Raw genomic sequence first — 15,000 nt, 5'->3', positions numbered from 1 at the left:
ATTGTGTGCTCATTGCATTCTTACTTGTGGTGAATGATGTCTGTTTCAAGTCCACCTGCGTGTGTTAGAGCACAAGTGCAGGTGTTGGAGTCAATGCGGATCAAAAGATGGCTTTTTTTTAATCAATGGTGTGCATGGTAGCCTACAGCCGCACCTGGAGCAGCAAAAATGTTGCTAACAGGTTTTCAAAACAGCACACAGTAGACCTTTGTCAAGTTATTTGGTAGCCTAAGCCAAATCAATAAAAAGCGGCCAGTTGGTTTTGCTGCAGGAAAATTTTTTCACTGGTGAAAAAAAGACAACTGACATAAAAATAACAACAAAAAAACGTCAGACACACTGACAGTTTATGTCTGGACAACGCAGGCAATGGTTAAAAACGTAAAGATTTTAACTATTGGTCAACTTTGTTAATTTTTTTTTTTGATATGTGCCTCACTGCTCAATTCTGCAGGAGCCTGTGCGTGTGCATGTGCGTGTGTGTGTGTGTGTGTGTGTGTGTGTGTGTGTGTGTGTGTGTGTGTGTGTGTGTGTGTGTGTGTGTGTGTGTGTGTGTGTGTGTGTGTGTGTGTGTGTGTGTGTTCTATTAGTACTAGGTTATTTGTAGTGTGTGTGCAGTAGGTGTGTGTGAGAGAGAACGACACACTCTCTTGTGTAAGGTGTGACAATTGCATGATGTGGTCAGTGCTAGAAATTCTTCTGCTCATGTTGTGGCATACTAAAATGGCATAAGTCGCTCTCTCTCTCTCTCTCTCTCTCTCTCTCTCTCTCTCTCTCTCTCTCTCTCTCTCTCTCTCTCTCTCTCTCATCCATCCATCCTTCCATCCATCCATACTGGAGCAGGGGTAGTGGAATCCCAAAGGGGAGATCAGATTTACAGCCAGAAGAAACTGATTGTAGGGCCATGTGTATGCTACACTGCTACTACTGCACCCTACAGACATCATGCTTCTGACACAAAGATCCTGCGCCCCGGTTAAAACAAAGCTCACAGACACGCACACATACACACACACACACTCACACACGCAACTGCACACACTCACATACACTCACATACACACACACACACATACACACACACACACACACACACACACACACACATACACACACACACACACACACACACACACACACACACACACACACACACACACACACACACACACACACACACACACACATGCTCACACACAAGCTTATCTCCAGCTTACACGATATTAGAGGAAGTCAACATATACATCATTTGTCACGTCACACCACACAACATACGACACACCGTGTCACCCCACTGAATCACCTGGCATGTTTTTCCACTACACGACATACCCCAGGAGCACACAACAGATCACGGCACACATGTCACTCCACACTAAATGACAACCCATGACATGACAGGAACAAATCACATTACAAAACACAACAACACAGGTAAACATCACAGATGGTAAAACTGTTGTGATTATCATTATCGAGACAGTTGATAGTTCACATATTTGTGGTGACTACCCCGCAGTATAGTTCGTTAGTCCTTATTTTTGGCTTTTTATGTGGTGGGTCTATCTTGAGTCTATGGCTATGGCTGGGAATGATATCTTGGAAAAATTCCAATCAGGCTTTAGAGCCAACCATAGCACCGAAACAGCACTAACCAAAATAATAAGTGATCTTAGGCTCAGCACTGCCGCTAACAAAGTTTCAGCACTTATCCTCCTCGACCTCAGCGCCGCCTTTGACACGATAGACCACAACATACTAATTGACCGCCTTGAATCTTGGGTAGGACTGTCCGGCCACGTCTTAGAGTGGTTCAAAACATATATTACAGGAAGGCAGTTTTTTGTCACCATCGGAGAATACGTCTCCAACAAGTATGATGTGCCTTTTGGAGTTGCTCAGGGTAGTTGCTTGGGCCCTCTCCTCTTCTCTCTCTATATGTTGCCCCTGGGCTCCATCATCAGAGAGCACAATGTTGATTTTCATAGCTATGCCGATGACACTCAACTATATATCTCTGTCGAGCCTAGCCAAACCACTGCCATTCATGCCTTGACTAAATGCATGTCTGCCATCACAGATTGGATGAACAGTAACTTCCTAAAATTAAATGAGGATAAAACTGAAGTGTTGCTCATTGGGCCTAAGAAAAAACGTGCAAAACTCCACTCAAGCCTAGGTGACCTAAGCATGCACATTAAAGATAAGGTTACTAGCCTAGGTGTGGTCATAGACTCGGATTTAAGCTTTGAGCCTCACATCAACAAGATAACAAAATCTGCTTTTTTCCATCTTAGAAATGTCAACAAAGTGCGCCGCTTGGCCCCCCGACAAGACGCTGAGAAACTTATTCATGCCTTTGTCACCAGTAGGCTAGACTACTGCAATGCTCTCTTCTCTGGTCTCCCAAAAAAATTTAATTGACAAATTGCAACTCATTCAAAATTCTGCTGCAAGAATCCTAACAAGAACCAGAATGAGAGAGCACATCTCTCCTGTCTTGGCAGACCTGCACTGGTTACCTGCACTCTTAAAAAAGATTGGTTAAAATAAACAAAAAATTAGTAGTTTTTAACCGATCTGTTCGATTAATATGTGTCCGAGAGAAATATTAGTCAAAATAACCGATTAGACTTTAGTTAAAATTTCAACCAATCTAGATCGGTTAAAAAACTAACCAATTCCATATCGGTTGTTTTGACCAATAGATTGGTTATGTTTAACCAATCTTTATAAGTCAAAAATGTACCAATCCCCCAATGGTTGTTTTGACCAATTTGTTCGATTAATATGTGTCCGACACAGATATTGGTTAAAATTTTAACCGATTTGCTTGGTTAGATGGACACTGCAATTACTTCACTTCAAATTAACAGTTTCAAAGCTATATCAATCATAACCAATAACCAAGATTTGAGTTTGTTTTCACAAAGTTTATTAACAATTTAATTTCAAAAGGCTTTAAAGCACTGATCTGAAAGGATGGGGATACAGTAACTTACAGCAATCTGTTCCTTCCCAACACTGATGATGGTAAAGTTGTGTGGACACAACAAAAAGACAGGCTGGTATTAAGGGACATTTAAAAAAAAAGAAAAATCAAAAGCAGAGGTAACATTTTATGCTTGGTGAGCCGTTTTCAACGAAAATTCAAATTACAAATGCATGCATATCCTGTGACTATTACTTACTTACAAAACGTTAAGGTTGTGCTCAAATTACAAATGCATGCATATCCTGTGACTATTACTTACTTACAAAACGTTAAGGTTGTGCTTGACAACCGGAGAAAACCTCAGAGTCAACATGATCTTACTTTAAGTTATATTCAAAGAACAGTATATTTTTGCAAAACAACAAGGCAAGTATCACTTAGAATGGCATACAATGCTGTTTCTCCAGTACCAGGTAAATTACCTGAAATTGCATAGGATGTAGTCTGCATGTCAGTGGAATCAGAAGTAATTAAAATGCACATGGTGTGGAGTGGTGGTGACTGCGTAGATGTTTAAAAAAATGTCCAGTGACTACAGAGCAACTTGAAGTGAGAAATGTTCCAGTACCTTGGCCCACGTGTTGGTTGAGATGGTTATATCGTACACATATTCAAAAGAGGCAAAAACAGAGTTAAACTGTGGTGGATATGCCAAGTTACACACACAGTAGAGCATGAAAAGCTTGTCACTGCGCAAGTCAGGCAATCAGCAACAGGAATGGTTACGTTGTCATCCATGGCAGTGATGACAATGCCGTGTCAAACTCTCGCCTCCTAGTAGTGGGGTCCTTGAAACCTTCTCAGTGTCAGTGCCGAGGGATGCAAAGTTGGTTCCAGTCTGAAAGAATTTTTAAGATTTGAGAGAGAGAGAAAGAGAGAGAGAGATACATCAATGGTGCTTAGCCCCATAATGCACGCCATACCATCTGAAACATGCTGTAATAGTCATTGAAAGGTTAATTGCCAGTACTACTCTACTATGACATAACATAGGGCCTTTAGTAATGCACTGCGACTCAGTAATTGCCATTCTGGTAACCACAAAATTTATAACGCCCTGTTTTAACAGGTTATATAGAAAGCTTTACTCTACTGAGTGAACGGTATAAATCATGCAGTATCTGGAAGCTTAATTAACACCAAGTATAGCCAAAATCAACAATGCACACAACTATATCGTGACTTGTTCTTTCTAAATAAAGGTTAAAAAATGTCTGGCAGACGTACCAAACTTGGCATCTCCAGAAAGCGTGGAAATTTCTCAAAGATGTCACGCATGGAGGGGGAGTCCTCAGCGATCCTGAAAAATACAACAAATTGAGAAAATGTAACCCAAATACTCCAATCAATGAAACGGTGGGCTCAGTGTCATAGGCCTAACAGCAGAAGGCACCAAGGGTGCGTTTGTAAACTGCCGCTCTGAGCACACAACAATTGGTAATGTCATGTATGAGCAGTGGTGGACAAAGTAAAAGTAAAAGGTTTTTTTTTGTTTTTAAACAGTTTCTTTCCAACACAGGTAACTTATCTGAGTAAAAAGTAGACCAATGTACTTGTCTTACGATGAGCTGATTCTGCACAGGTTGGATTGAGTTTGTGGTGGGTTCTTGTTAGGTTTTTATTGTTTTTCAGTAATAACACAGTCTATCTCAATAGGTTGGTATACTGGAGCAAACGGTGTAACAGCTATGTAATATCATGTGCTACTGTTGTAATTACACCACAAAAGTACTTTTACTTTGTCCACCACTGTGTACGAGTGTGTTATTCAGACTGTTAGATAGTAGACATTTGAAACACACATTTGGTGCAGATTTATTAAAATTTGCTTACCGGTACATTTAGAAACTGTTTTTTTTTCCAGTATTTTTAGACATGGTGCTACAAAGGGGATCAATGTACTGTAACCAGGCAGCTGCCATCCTTAACCCTGTAGTGCAGCGTTATGGCTCTATGTAATGTCATAGCAATGTTGTTTTATGTGTTTAAGCATTTTCAGCAAGTGAATAGGGTCGCTGGCGACCTATCCTCTCAAAATAACACAAAAGATGAACAGGATGCATCTCTGATTAACAGTGTGTCGTTCAAACTGTTAAGACATTTGAAACACACATACATGTGGTGTACATTTGTGAATGGTTGCTAACCTTTAGAAATTCTGTCAATGTTCAGAAGCATTTGCAGACATGGTCCAGGGGGCTCAAGTACGACCAGAGAGCAACCATCCAGCAATAAGGATATCTTCTCACCTGCACACAACATTAACACACAACACACAACATTAATTTGCATCTCATATTGACAGCATGAAATACATAGCATGTTTAGCACTTTGACTTTTATAAAATACATGGATTGGTTTTGTGTGAATTCATGAACTTAAACTCACCTCTTGCAACAGTGTTTATTTTCTCTGAGGTACACCACACCAGAGGAATCACTCAGTGTAATCAGACAGCTTCCATGTAGGATCCTTCAGTAATATTCTCAGTCATCTGCAAAGCATGACAGCACAAAACATGAACATGATTATGCATTTATAGGCCTTATTATTACAAGAAAATAATGAAAAATGATAACACCGTCACCACCACGACACAATATGATGATGAATAGGCCTAGAGTATGAAACATCTAAAAGATACATGTCTGTATACATGTAAAATGTTTTTTTGTTTGTTTGTTTTATATCATTGATCATTTTCCCAGACGGATTGACAACAGATGGCTCAAAGAATTCAGTGTGCTAAACTGGAGGGCAAAAAGAGCAGATTATCTATCTTTCTGGATATTTTACTCATCACTTGAAATTAAATCTAAATCTAAATCTAATCTAAGATGTCATGCATAGAGGAGGAGTCCTCAACGATCCTGGAAAATACAACAAATTGACAAAATGTAACCCAAATACTCCAATCAATGAAACGGTGGGCTCAGTGTCATTGGCCTAACAGCAGAAGGCACTAAGGGTGCGTTTGTAAACTGTCGCTCCGAGCACATAACATATTGGTCATGTCATGTATGAGTGTGTTATTCAGACTGCTACGCTCAGGGCAACCTGGTGAGACGGAGGAGAGGCTGAGGCAGGAGCCAAACCACAGTCCGCAGAATCTCCAAGCACAGGACGACGAGAGTGGCAGGGCAGTCATCGCTGATGTAGAGGAGGTGGGGAGGCACCAGGAAGAGGCTGAGACCAATCAAGCCACAAGACCTATCCAGAACAACAGCACCAGTGAGGCCAGGAAAGAACAGGTGAAGTGGCCAACTTCAAGGGAACGGAAGGAATGGGCAACCTTTGACGAGGATGTCGACAAAATATTGGAAGCATCAAGCACAGGGAATGTGGATAGAAAGTTGAGGGCTATGTCTGCAATCATTTGGAGCATGGGGATCGAGCGGTTTGGGAAAGCGGAGGTGAGAACAGGATCTAGCTCCCAGCCAAAGGACAACCGAAGATTGAAGGAAATATCTACCTTAAGAGGTGACTTGAGGAGATTAAAGAAAGCATTCCGCGAAGCTAAGGAGGAAGAAAAAGCAGGGCTCGCAGAGATCCGATCGCATCTAAGGGAGCGTATAAAGACACTGAGAAAAGCGGAGTACCATCGCAGAGACAGGAGACGTCGGATGCAGGAAAGTGCGAACTTCACCAAAAACCCTTTTAAGTACCTATCCAAGCTCTTAGGGGACAAGAGATCAGGCCAGATGCAGGAAACTAAGGAGGAGGTAGAGCACTACCTTCATAAAGTGCATAGCGACCCTAAGAGAGAGGAGAACTTGAGAGAGATGGAGAAGATCATCACACCACCTGACCCTACTACCCCCTTCAAGGTAGATGAGCCAAGCTGGAAAGAAGTGAATGATTTCATCAGGAAAGCCAGGGGGAAATCAGCCCCTGGGCCTAATGGTATTCCATATAAGGTGTACAAAAACTGTGAGAGGCTCAGGAGACGCCTCTGGAAGTTGCTAAAGACAGCATGGAGAAAGAACTTTCTGGCAGAAGAATGGGTGAGAGCAGATGGGTGTTTCATCCCAAAAGGAGAAAACTCTTCAAACATCAAGGAATTCCGTACCATCTCGCTCCTCAATGTGGAAGGGAAAATCTTCTTCGGGATCCTGGCAAAGAGACTGACAACCTTTATGCTGGAAAATGGATACATGGACACATCAGTGCAAAAAGGAGGTGTCCCAGGGGTGTCTGGGTGCCTGGAGCACACCAGTGTAGTCACCAAAATCATAGAGGACGCTAAAAGGAACCGGGGTGATCTGGCAGTACTGTGGCTTGACCTAGCTAATGCCTACGGTACAATCACCCACAAGCTAGTGGAAACAACCCTAAGGACTTACCATGTTCCACAACGATTCCAGAGTCTCTTGCAGGAATATTTCAACAAGTTCCACATGCGCTTCACCTGCAGGAACTTCACCACCAATTGGCAAAGGCTAGAGGTGGGGATTGTGACCGGCTGCACGATATCAGTGGTCCTGTTTTCTGCAGCAATGAATCTACTTGTGAAGTCAGCTGAGAAACTACGCAGGGGCGCGATACTGTCAAGTGGCGTCCAGCAGGTACCCATAAGGGCATTTATGGATGACCTGACTATTACAGCCAAGTCAGTACCAGAGGGGAGGTGGATTTTGGAAGATCTGGTGGAACTCATGGATTGGGCAAGAATGGAGTTTAAGCCAGAAAAATCCAGGAGCCTAGTGCTGAGGAAGGGACGAGTCCAGGACAGTATGCGCTTTAACATCAAGGATGTCACAATTCCAACAGTTCGAGAGAAGCCTGTGAAGAGTTTAGGCAAGTGGTTCAGGGCAGACCTCAATGACAGGGAAAGCATCAAAGAGACACTCATTCAAGTGGATAAGTGGATGACTGCGCTGGACAAGAGCGGATTACCTGGGAAATACAAGGCCTGGGGGTACCAGCACGGGGTCCTCCCGAGAGCGCTCTGGCCACTACTCGTGTACGAGGTACCTGTGTCCACGGTGGAAAGGCTAGAGAGGAAGATCAGCTCCTACCTGAGGAGATGGCTTGGTGTACCAAGAAGTTTCTGCTCAATTGGACTCTACAGCACAGGGAGCAAGTTGCAGATGCCAGTGACTTCGGTGGTGGAGGAGTTCAAGGTATCGAAAACACGCCTGGCAATGATGTTGAGGGACAGCAAGGACAAGAAAGTTTGGCAAGCAGGAACTGAAGTAAAAACTGGCCGTAAATGGTCCGCTAATAAGGCATTGAGAGAGGCAGAAGACCGCCTGCACCAATCCGACATCGTTGGCACAGTGGCCCAAGGCAGGCTGGGACTGGGATGCATTACAAGGGCAAGCTGGGCAAAAGCGAGCCCCAAAGAACGCCGGGGGATGGTGCAGAAGGAAGTCCGTAGGGGAGAAGAAGAAATCAGGCAGGCCAAGGCAGTGACGATGGGCAAGCAGGGCAGCTGGACAAGGTGGGAGGGGGTGCAGGAAAGGACATTAACATGGCAGGACATATGGAACATGGAGGGGTACAGAGTCAAGTTCCTACTGTCCTCTGTGTACGATGTCCTGCCAACACCATCAAATCTGCACATATGGGGGTTAGCAGAAAGTCCTGGCTGCACACTCTGTGGAAAACCAGCTAACCTGGAACATGTCCTCTCCTCATGCCGTTCAAACCTGGCAGATGGGAAATTCCGCTGGAGACATGACCAGGTCTTAACCAAGCTGGCGGAAGGTCTGGAACAAGCCAGGAGGAAGCAGAGAAAGCTGTTTAAAGGACCACAGTACATCAAGTTTCTCAGGGCAGGAGAGACCAGTGTGCCACAGACAACAGCGAAAGGTATCTTGTCTACAGCAGATGACTGGGAAATGCGTGCAGATCTACAAAGGCAGCTGAAGTTCCCAGAAGAGATAGCGACCACAACTTGTAGGCCAGACGTCGTTCTCTGGTCCAAAGCCACCAAGCAGGTCGCACTGGTGGAATTAACCGTGCCATGGGAAGAGAGGATGGAGGAGGCGCATGAGTTCAAGCGAAAGAAATATCAGGCCCTCATCCTTGATTGCCAGCAGAATGGTTGGAAAGCCTGGAACCTGCCGGTGGAAGTGGGTTGTCGCGGCTTCGCAGGGAGAGCACTCTGGCGGACGCTAGGACAACTAGGCATCGAGGGACTGGCAAGAAAACAGCTCATAAGCAGCATGACAAAACAGGCGGAGGTGGCATCCCGGTGGATCTGGCTGAACCGTGATAAGCGATGGGAGAAAGGAACATCAAGGACTCAGAGCAGGGTGACAGGAGGTATAGAGTAGAGTAGGGTAGACTATAGGTCATTGAGGGACTCCTGAGCTGAGTGGTGGAGGTGGGGGTAGTTCCAGGACGCTGGTTCTGCCGCCGAGCCCCCAAAATTGTCGTGGGACTAAATCGGCGAAACACGCTATTGAAAGGGGGTGCCCACCTGACGACTCACTGAAGCCTCTCAGTTCAGGACCTGGTGCCTCTGGAGTTTGGGGGGGGGGCTACGATGACCAAGCCACTGGCTCAAAGGTGGGACAGGAGGAGAAGCCTGTAAAGTTGAGCCAGGTGCGATGAACAATCGTATTCTGCATATATATTAGATAGTAGACATTTGAAACACACATTTGGTGCAGAGTTATTAAAAAAATGCTTACATTTACAAACTGATTTTTCTCAGCATTTTTAGACATGGTGCTACAAAGGGGATCAATGTACTGTAACCAGGCAGCTGCCATTATTCCTTAACTATCCTCTCAAAATAACACATGGCATGAACAGGACGCATCTCTGATTAACAGTGTGTGCTTCAAACTGTTAAGACATTTGAAACACACATACATGTGGTGTAAATTTATGAATGGTTGCTAACCTTTAGAAATTCTGTCAATGTTCAGAAGCATTTGCAGATATGGTCCACTACGACCAGAGCTACCATCCAGCAATAAGGATATCTTGGCCATCTTCTCAGCTGCAATAATAACACACAACATTAGTATGCATCTCATATTGACAGCATGAAATACAGAGCAAGTTAGAACTTTGACTTTTTAAAAATACATGGATAGGTTTTGTGTGACTTTATAAACTTAAACTCACCTCTTGCAACAGTGTTTATTTCTCTGAGGTACACCACACCAGAGGAATCACTCCGTGTAATCAGCCAGCTTCCATGTAGGATCCTTCAGCAATATTCTGTCATCTGCAAAGCAAGACAGCACAAAACATGAACATGATTATGTATCAATATGCCTAATTATTACACAAAAATAAAGTTTGAAAAATGATAACACCACCATGACACAATAGGCTGAATAGGCCTACAATATGAAACATCTATAAGATGCATTTCTTAAATTGTTTTCATTGATCATTTTCCCACACTGATTGACACCAGATGGCTCAAAGAATTCAGTGTGCTAAGCTAGATGGCAAAAAGAACAGATTATATATCTTTCTGGATATTTTACTCATCACTTGAAATGAAATCTGATGCATAGCCCACTTGTTAAGACCTCTAAAATCACTAGGCCTACTAGTAGATCCAAAAAGGATGGGCAAAGAAATCTAAATATTTATTGCAGTAACCATACAAATGAAGCATCTTTGATTAAGCCAAAAAAAGCACCCTACACATCTGGGTGTTTCTGGGCTCATTATTTCAGGAGAAATCTGTCAAATAGGTAATGTGTATTTATTGAAAAGAACACGATCTGATGGCTGACAGTGGTTTCTCCACAGAGAGAACAGCCCACAGAGTTGGCAGTAACAGAATGGGACAAAACAGCACACTGTGTGCACAATAACAAGTTCAGAATCAGTTTACTTACTCACTTCCTTTACACAACGAACAGGGAAAGGCACATGTGTTAAAACATACTTCAGAGCAAGTGTATAGTTAAAGTGAGTTCGTTTCTAACAATAAAAATCAGGCATAAGTTGTGGCTACTTCAAGCTTCTGAGTCAGCTAAAAGATAAGCTGATGTTGCTAACGAACTTCTAGCTAGCTCTTCTCTCTGGTATTTGTGTTTTACTTTGGCTCAAGTACATTAACTGGATATCTTCAGAGCATAATTATACTCGAAGGGAGTTCGTTTCTAACAAAAAAAAAGACTTTAGCTAGCTAATGTTGCTAGCGGACAAGAGATTCATTATTCAGTTTGGCTAGCTCTAATGTTGCTAGCGGACATTTAGCTAGCTCTTAACTTTGGCGCCAACAGTCTTACAACACTAACTTGGCATGTTGTAACTTCAGAACAAAATTATATCCAAAATGTGTTCGTTTCTAACAAGAAACCAATATTCAGTTATGAATACATCAGGCTATTTCAAACATCCCTCAACAAAGGCAACATGATTTAACCGTTAGACTATAGCTAATTGTTGCTAGCGAACCACCTCATCATGCAGCGCTAGCTCTTTCAGGTGAAGAGGCCGGCGCAAACAATCTCTGGCCGGCGGGGAAGGAGACTCACTAGTTTGACGCCCTCTCGTGACTTCACATGGTAATCAAACATTTCAAACAAGCGATTTAAGGTTAGGGTTAGGTTTAGGGTTAAGGTTAGGGTTAGGGTTAAGGTTAGGGTTAGGTTTAGGGTTAGGTTTAGGGTTAAGGTTAGGGTTAGGATTAGGTTTAGGGTCGTATGACGTAAGCGGTAAGGCACGAAAGGGCGTCGAACTAGTGAGTCCCGGCGGGGAAGCACTCCCTTCGGCCCTCCTCCAGAAACCACTGATAGCTATGTTGCTAGCGGACATTTAGCTAGGTCTTGACTCTGACATGGGTGTTTTGGCACCACTGGACAAGTTTTATAGCTCTTTCGGAGCAAATCTATATTGTACATTTCGTAGAGTTTGTTTCTAACAAAACACAAACTTTCCAACAAAGTGGTGAAAACAACCTAGGGCTAAGTTAGCATACCGGTAGTTATAATAGTGGCCTGTTAGCGGAGGTATGGTCTGAAGACAAATTCATTGCAAATTACCATCCTGAACAAGAAACAGTTTCGTTATTCACTGTATATTTGGCATTGTCTTGAAATTATTAACGAAACATTAAAAATAAACGAACTTACCTCACAAAGTGTTTGAATTCCACCAATATCTCAAACGGCTTTCCTGCAGCACCAAGATGGCGGCTTTGTCAGAAAATTGAGAAGCAGAGTTACGTACTTGACGTTGAGCGTCAGACCTGCGTCAGTTACCAATCTCTTAGTTAACATTTGCTTAACCAATGATATTAGTCATTTTTCAACCAATCTGTTATTAAAGTTAACCAATATCTTTGTTAAATCAACCAATTTGTTCTTAACCAATGATATTAGTTGTTAGATAACCAATTTGTTTGTTTAATAGTTACCAATGTCACAGTTAATTTGACCAATATTGCCTCAACCAACGAGATTAGTCACTTTTTTAACCAATCTCTTTTAAGGGTGTGTCTCATACAGAATCGACTTTAAGATTCTGCTCACAGTATTTAAAGCATTAAATGGACTTGCCCCTAGTTATATCTCTGACATGCTCTCTTTTTATGCCCCTGCTCGAGCTCTCAGGTCCACTGATGCCAAGCTGCTAAGGACCCCCACCCCCCCGCAAAAGAAGATCGGCGACGCCGCGTTTGCCTGCTATGCGCCCAAGAGATGGAACGCCCTCCCCATCGAGATCCGATCAGCCACCTCCGTCGACTCCTTCAAGAAGCAGCTGAAGACCCACCTCTTCATCCTTGCCAACTCCTAGCTGCCAAGGCGTCATAGTGTCCCAGCTGCCGCAGCGCCCTTACTACTCACAACCAGCCCTGGCAGGGGGCTCCCCTAGGTGGCCGCTGGTCTCTGCCTGAGGTTTCTTCCTGACTATAGGGTTTTTTTTCTCAGACCTCACTGAGCTTTTTTTTCCCCCTTACAAACTATGAATCAAGCGAAAGGGAGTTTTTCCTCACCCCTGATGCCACCAGGGGCCGCACCTGAGCGCCCAATCTCTGTGTGACTATCTATGACTTATGATAGGCCCAGCCACTATGGACCTCACGCATCTAAGAATCCTGGTCCTAACCTACGTTGACCTTATGACTCTACAATCTCTGTCTATCTCTTCTTCCTCTGCCTTCCTGCTATTTCTGCCTCTCCTCTATACCTCTCCTTTTAAATCCATCTCTAACAATGTTTTTTTTCCCATTTGTTAAGCACTTTGAGTTACATGCCTTGTATGACACAGTGCTACACAAATACAATTATTATTAATTTATTATGGAAAGACAGCCGCTTTAGGCACGACCTCGATCTTGTTGAAAGGCGGGGCTGCAATTTATTTCCTGTTCCTCCATTTGCGAAACTCTCCTCCTCTATGGCTCTGGGACAACCTCACTTCTCACTTCATGACACATTTTTTTATATTCCAAGCCGTCTGTATACATGGGTTCTGGCTGTTTGTACACAGTGAAATGCGCACGCAGCCAGGAATTCCAAAATGCTAGGCGGCTAGGTGTTAATCATTGGAAGTCCCATTGGAGCCCTTCACAATGTTTGATAAGAACCTGTTGTCTTGTTGGCTGGCGGTTTTATACACTTGCTTGCATGCTGTACAGACGGTGATACCGTTTATAAGAAAATACTATCATGTCGCTGGTAATACTTTGGCATGCTCTCTAAATATTGCTATATTGTGTTGCAAAGTGTTAGCCACTGCTGACAAGGCAAGAAAGAACCCAAGTATAATTCCAGTGGTCATTGGTGCTAGGCTAGTGCAAGTGAACCGCTTCTAGGTAGCATCTCCCTAATACTCATTCCACAAAGCGCTAAAAGCAAATGAATTAACTATGCTAGAATGTGGATGTAAATATCGGTCAGTCGCATGATTTTATTGATAAACTAACCTTGTAGTGCAGTTATATCTGCAGTGGACTTTCTTTTTGACAGCTTGGTGGAGTTCGTTCTTTCAGGATCTTCCGATGGAAAATAGTGAAAACTTTTCGGTTTCCATCTAGGAGGATTTGAGGCATTCGTTTACCGATTGCGGTATTATTGCACAATGATTGACCATGTTATGATTTTGTTGGATTTTAATCCATTGATCGAAAGGCAGTGGAGCTATTACAAGCCCTGTTAAGGTGAGTTGGTTACATTACAGCTGACTAGAGCAAGGTAAAATTCAGTTGCTGCTGAGAAAAATAGTCCTTCAACATGCAAAAATTATTTCCATACAAGGTTAGTTTTGATATTCTATCAACACGTACTGTAGATAATTGTAGAATGGGGCTGGGAGTGGGCTGGTCTGTGCCAAAAATGCATGGGCCATTTAACAGACAGCTATGGCCTCACCGTCTCCATCACCACCACCCAACTGCCGTCTCAATCAGAAGTCAAACATAATTCAAAAGAAACAAAAACACAGCTGCCCCACCGCACAAAACCACATTCAAAAATACATTGTTTATAATATCTGACAATTATATACACACAAATAATCAACATTAAATGGAAAAATGTAATCATCCCAGGCATCAACGCATTCCCCTCCTCACAGCTACTGTAAATCTCACAACGCACCATGCTGAACAATACTCCAGCCCAGCCCTGCCCAGACCCCAAACTGCTCATCACTTCACCACACACCACACTGCAGCACCACACAATAAGACACAACCCCCCCCCCCCCTGCAACATACTGTAGCTCATCACATCACAACACACCACACTGCAGCACCACACAATAAGACACAGACCCCCCCCTGCAACATACTGTAGCTCATCACACCACACCACACCACACTGCAGCGCACTACAATAGACACCCCCCCCACACTGCAACATACTGTAGCTCATCACATCACAACACACCACACTGCAGCGCCACACAATAAGACACCCCCCCCACACTGCAACATACTGTAGCTCATCACTTCACAACACACCGCACTACAGCGCCACACAATAAGACACAACCCCCCCTGCAACATACTGTAGCTCATCACATCACAACACACCACACTGCAGCGCCACACAATAAGACACAACCCCCCCCCCCC

The 15,000-nt window shown here is 43.5% G+C and overlaps 1 protein-coding gene and 1 long non-coding RNA gene across 3 annotated transcripts in view; both read right to left on the bottom strand.

The window, feature by feature from the left end:
• The window catches only part of LOC134469054 (mannosyl-oligosaccharide 1,2-alpha-mannosidase IA-like), a 250,878-nt gene that overhangs the window by 50,357 nt on the left and 185,521 nt on the right, over window positions 1-15,000 (bottom strand). The window lies entirely within an intron of this gene.
• On the bottom strand, window positions 3,341-12,391 carry LOC134469055 (uncharacterized). 2 transcript variants are annotated; one of them, XR_010038927.1, is made up of 5 exons: window positions 12,053-12,391; window positions 10,080-10,182; window positions 9,853-9,951; window positions 4,223-4,295; window positions 3,341-3,833 (listed from the first exon to the last, which is right to left on the bottom strand). It is a non-coding gene; the product is annotated as an uncharacterized LOC134469055 (long non-coding RNA). The 2 variants fall into 2 exon arrangements; XR_010038926.1 differs by lacking the exons at window positions 9,853-9,951; window positions 10,080-10,182; window positions 12,053-12,391 and adding exons at window positions 5,143-5,244; window positions 5,385-5,811 and having other exon boundaries at window positions 3,342-3,833.

This window comes from Engraulis encrasicolus, chromosome 18 (genome assembly GCF_034702125.1).
Source record: "Engraulis encrasicolus isolate BLACKSEA-1 chromosome 18, IST_EnEncr_1.0, whole genome shotgun sequence".
Lineage (NCBI taxonomy): Eukaryota > Metazoa > Chordata > Actinopteri > Clupeiformes > Engraulidae > Engraulis > Engraulis encrasicolus.
Note: the sequence above shows the minus strand (reverse complement) of the source record. Positions and strands in the feature narration are given on the sequence as shown.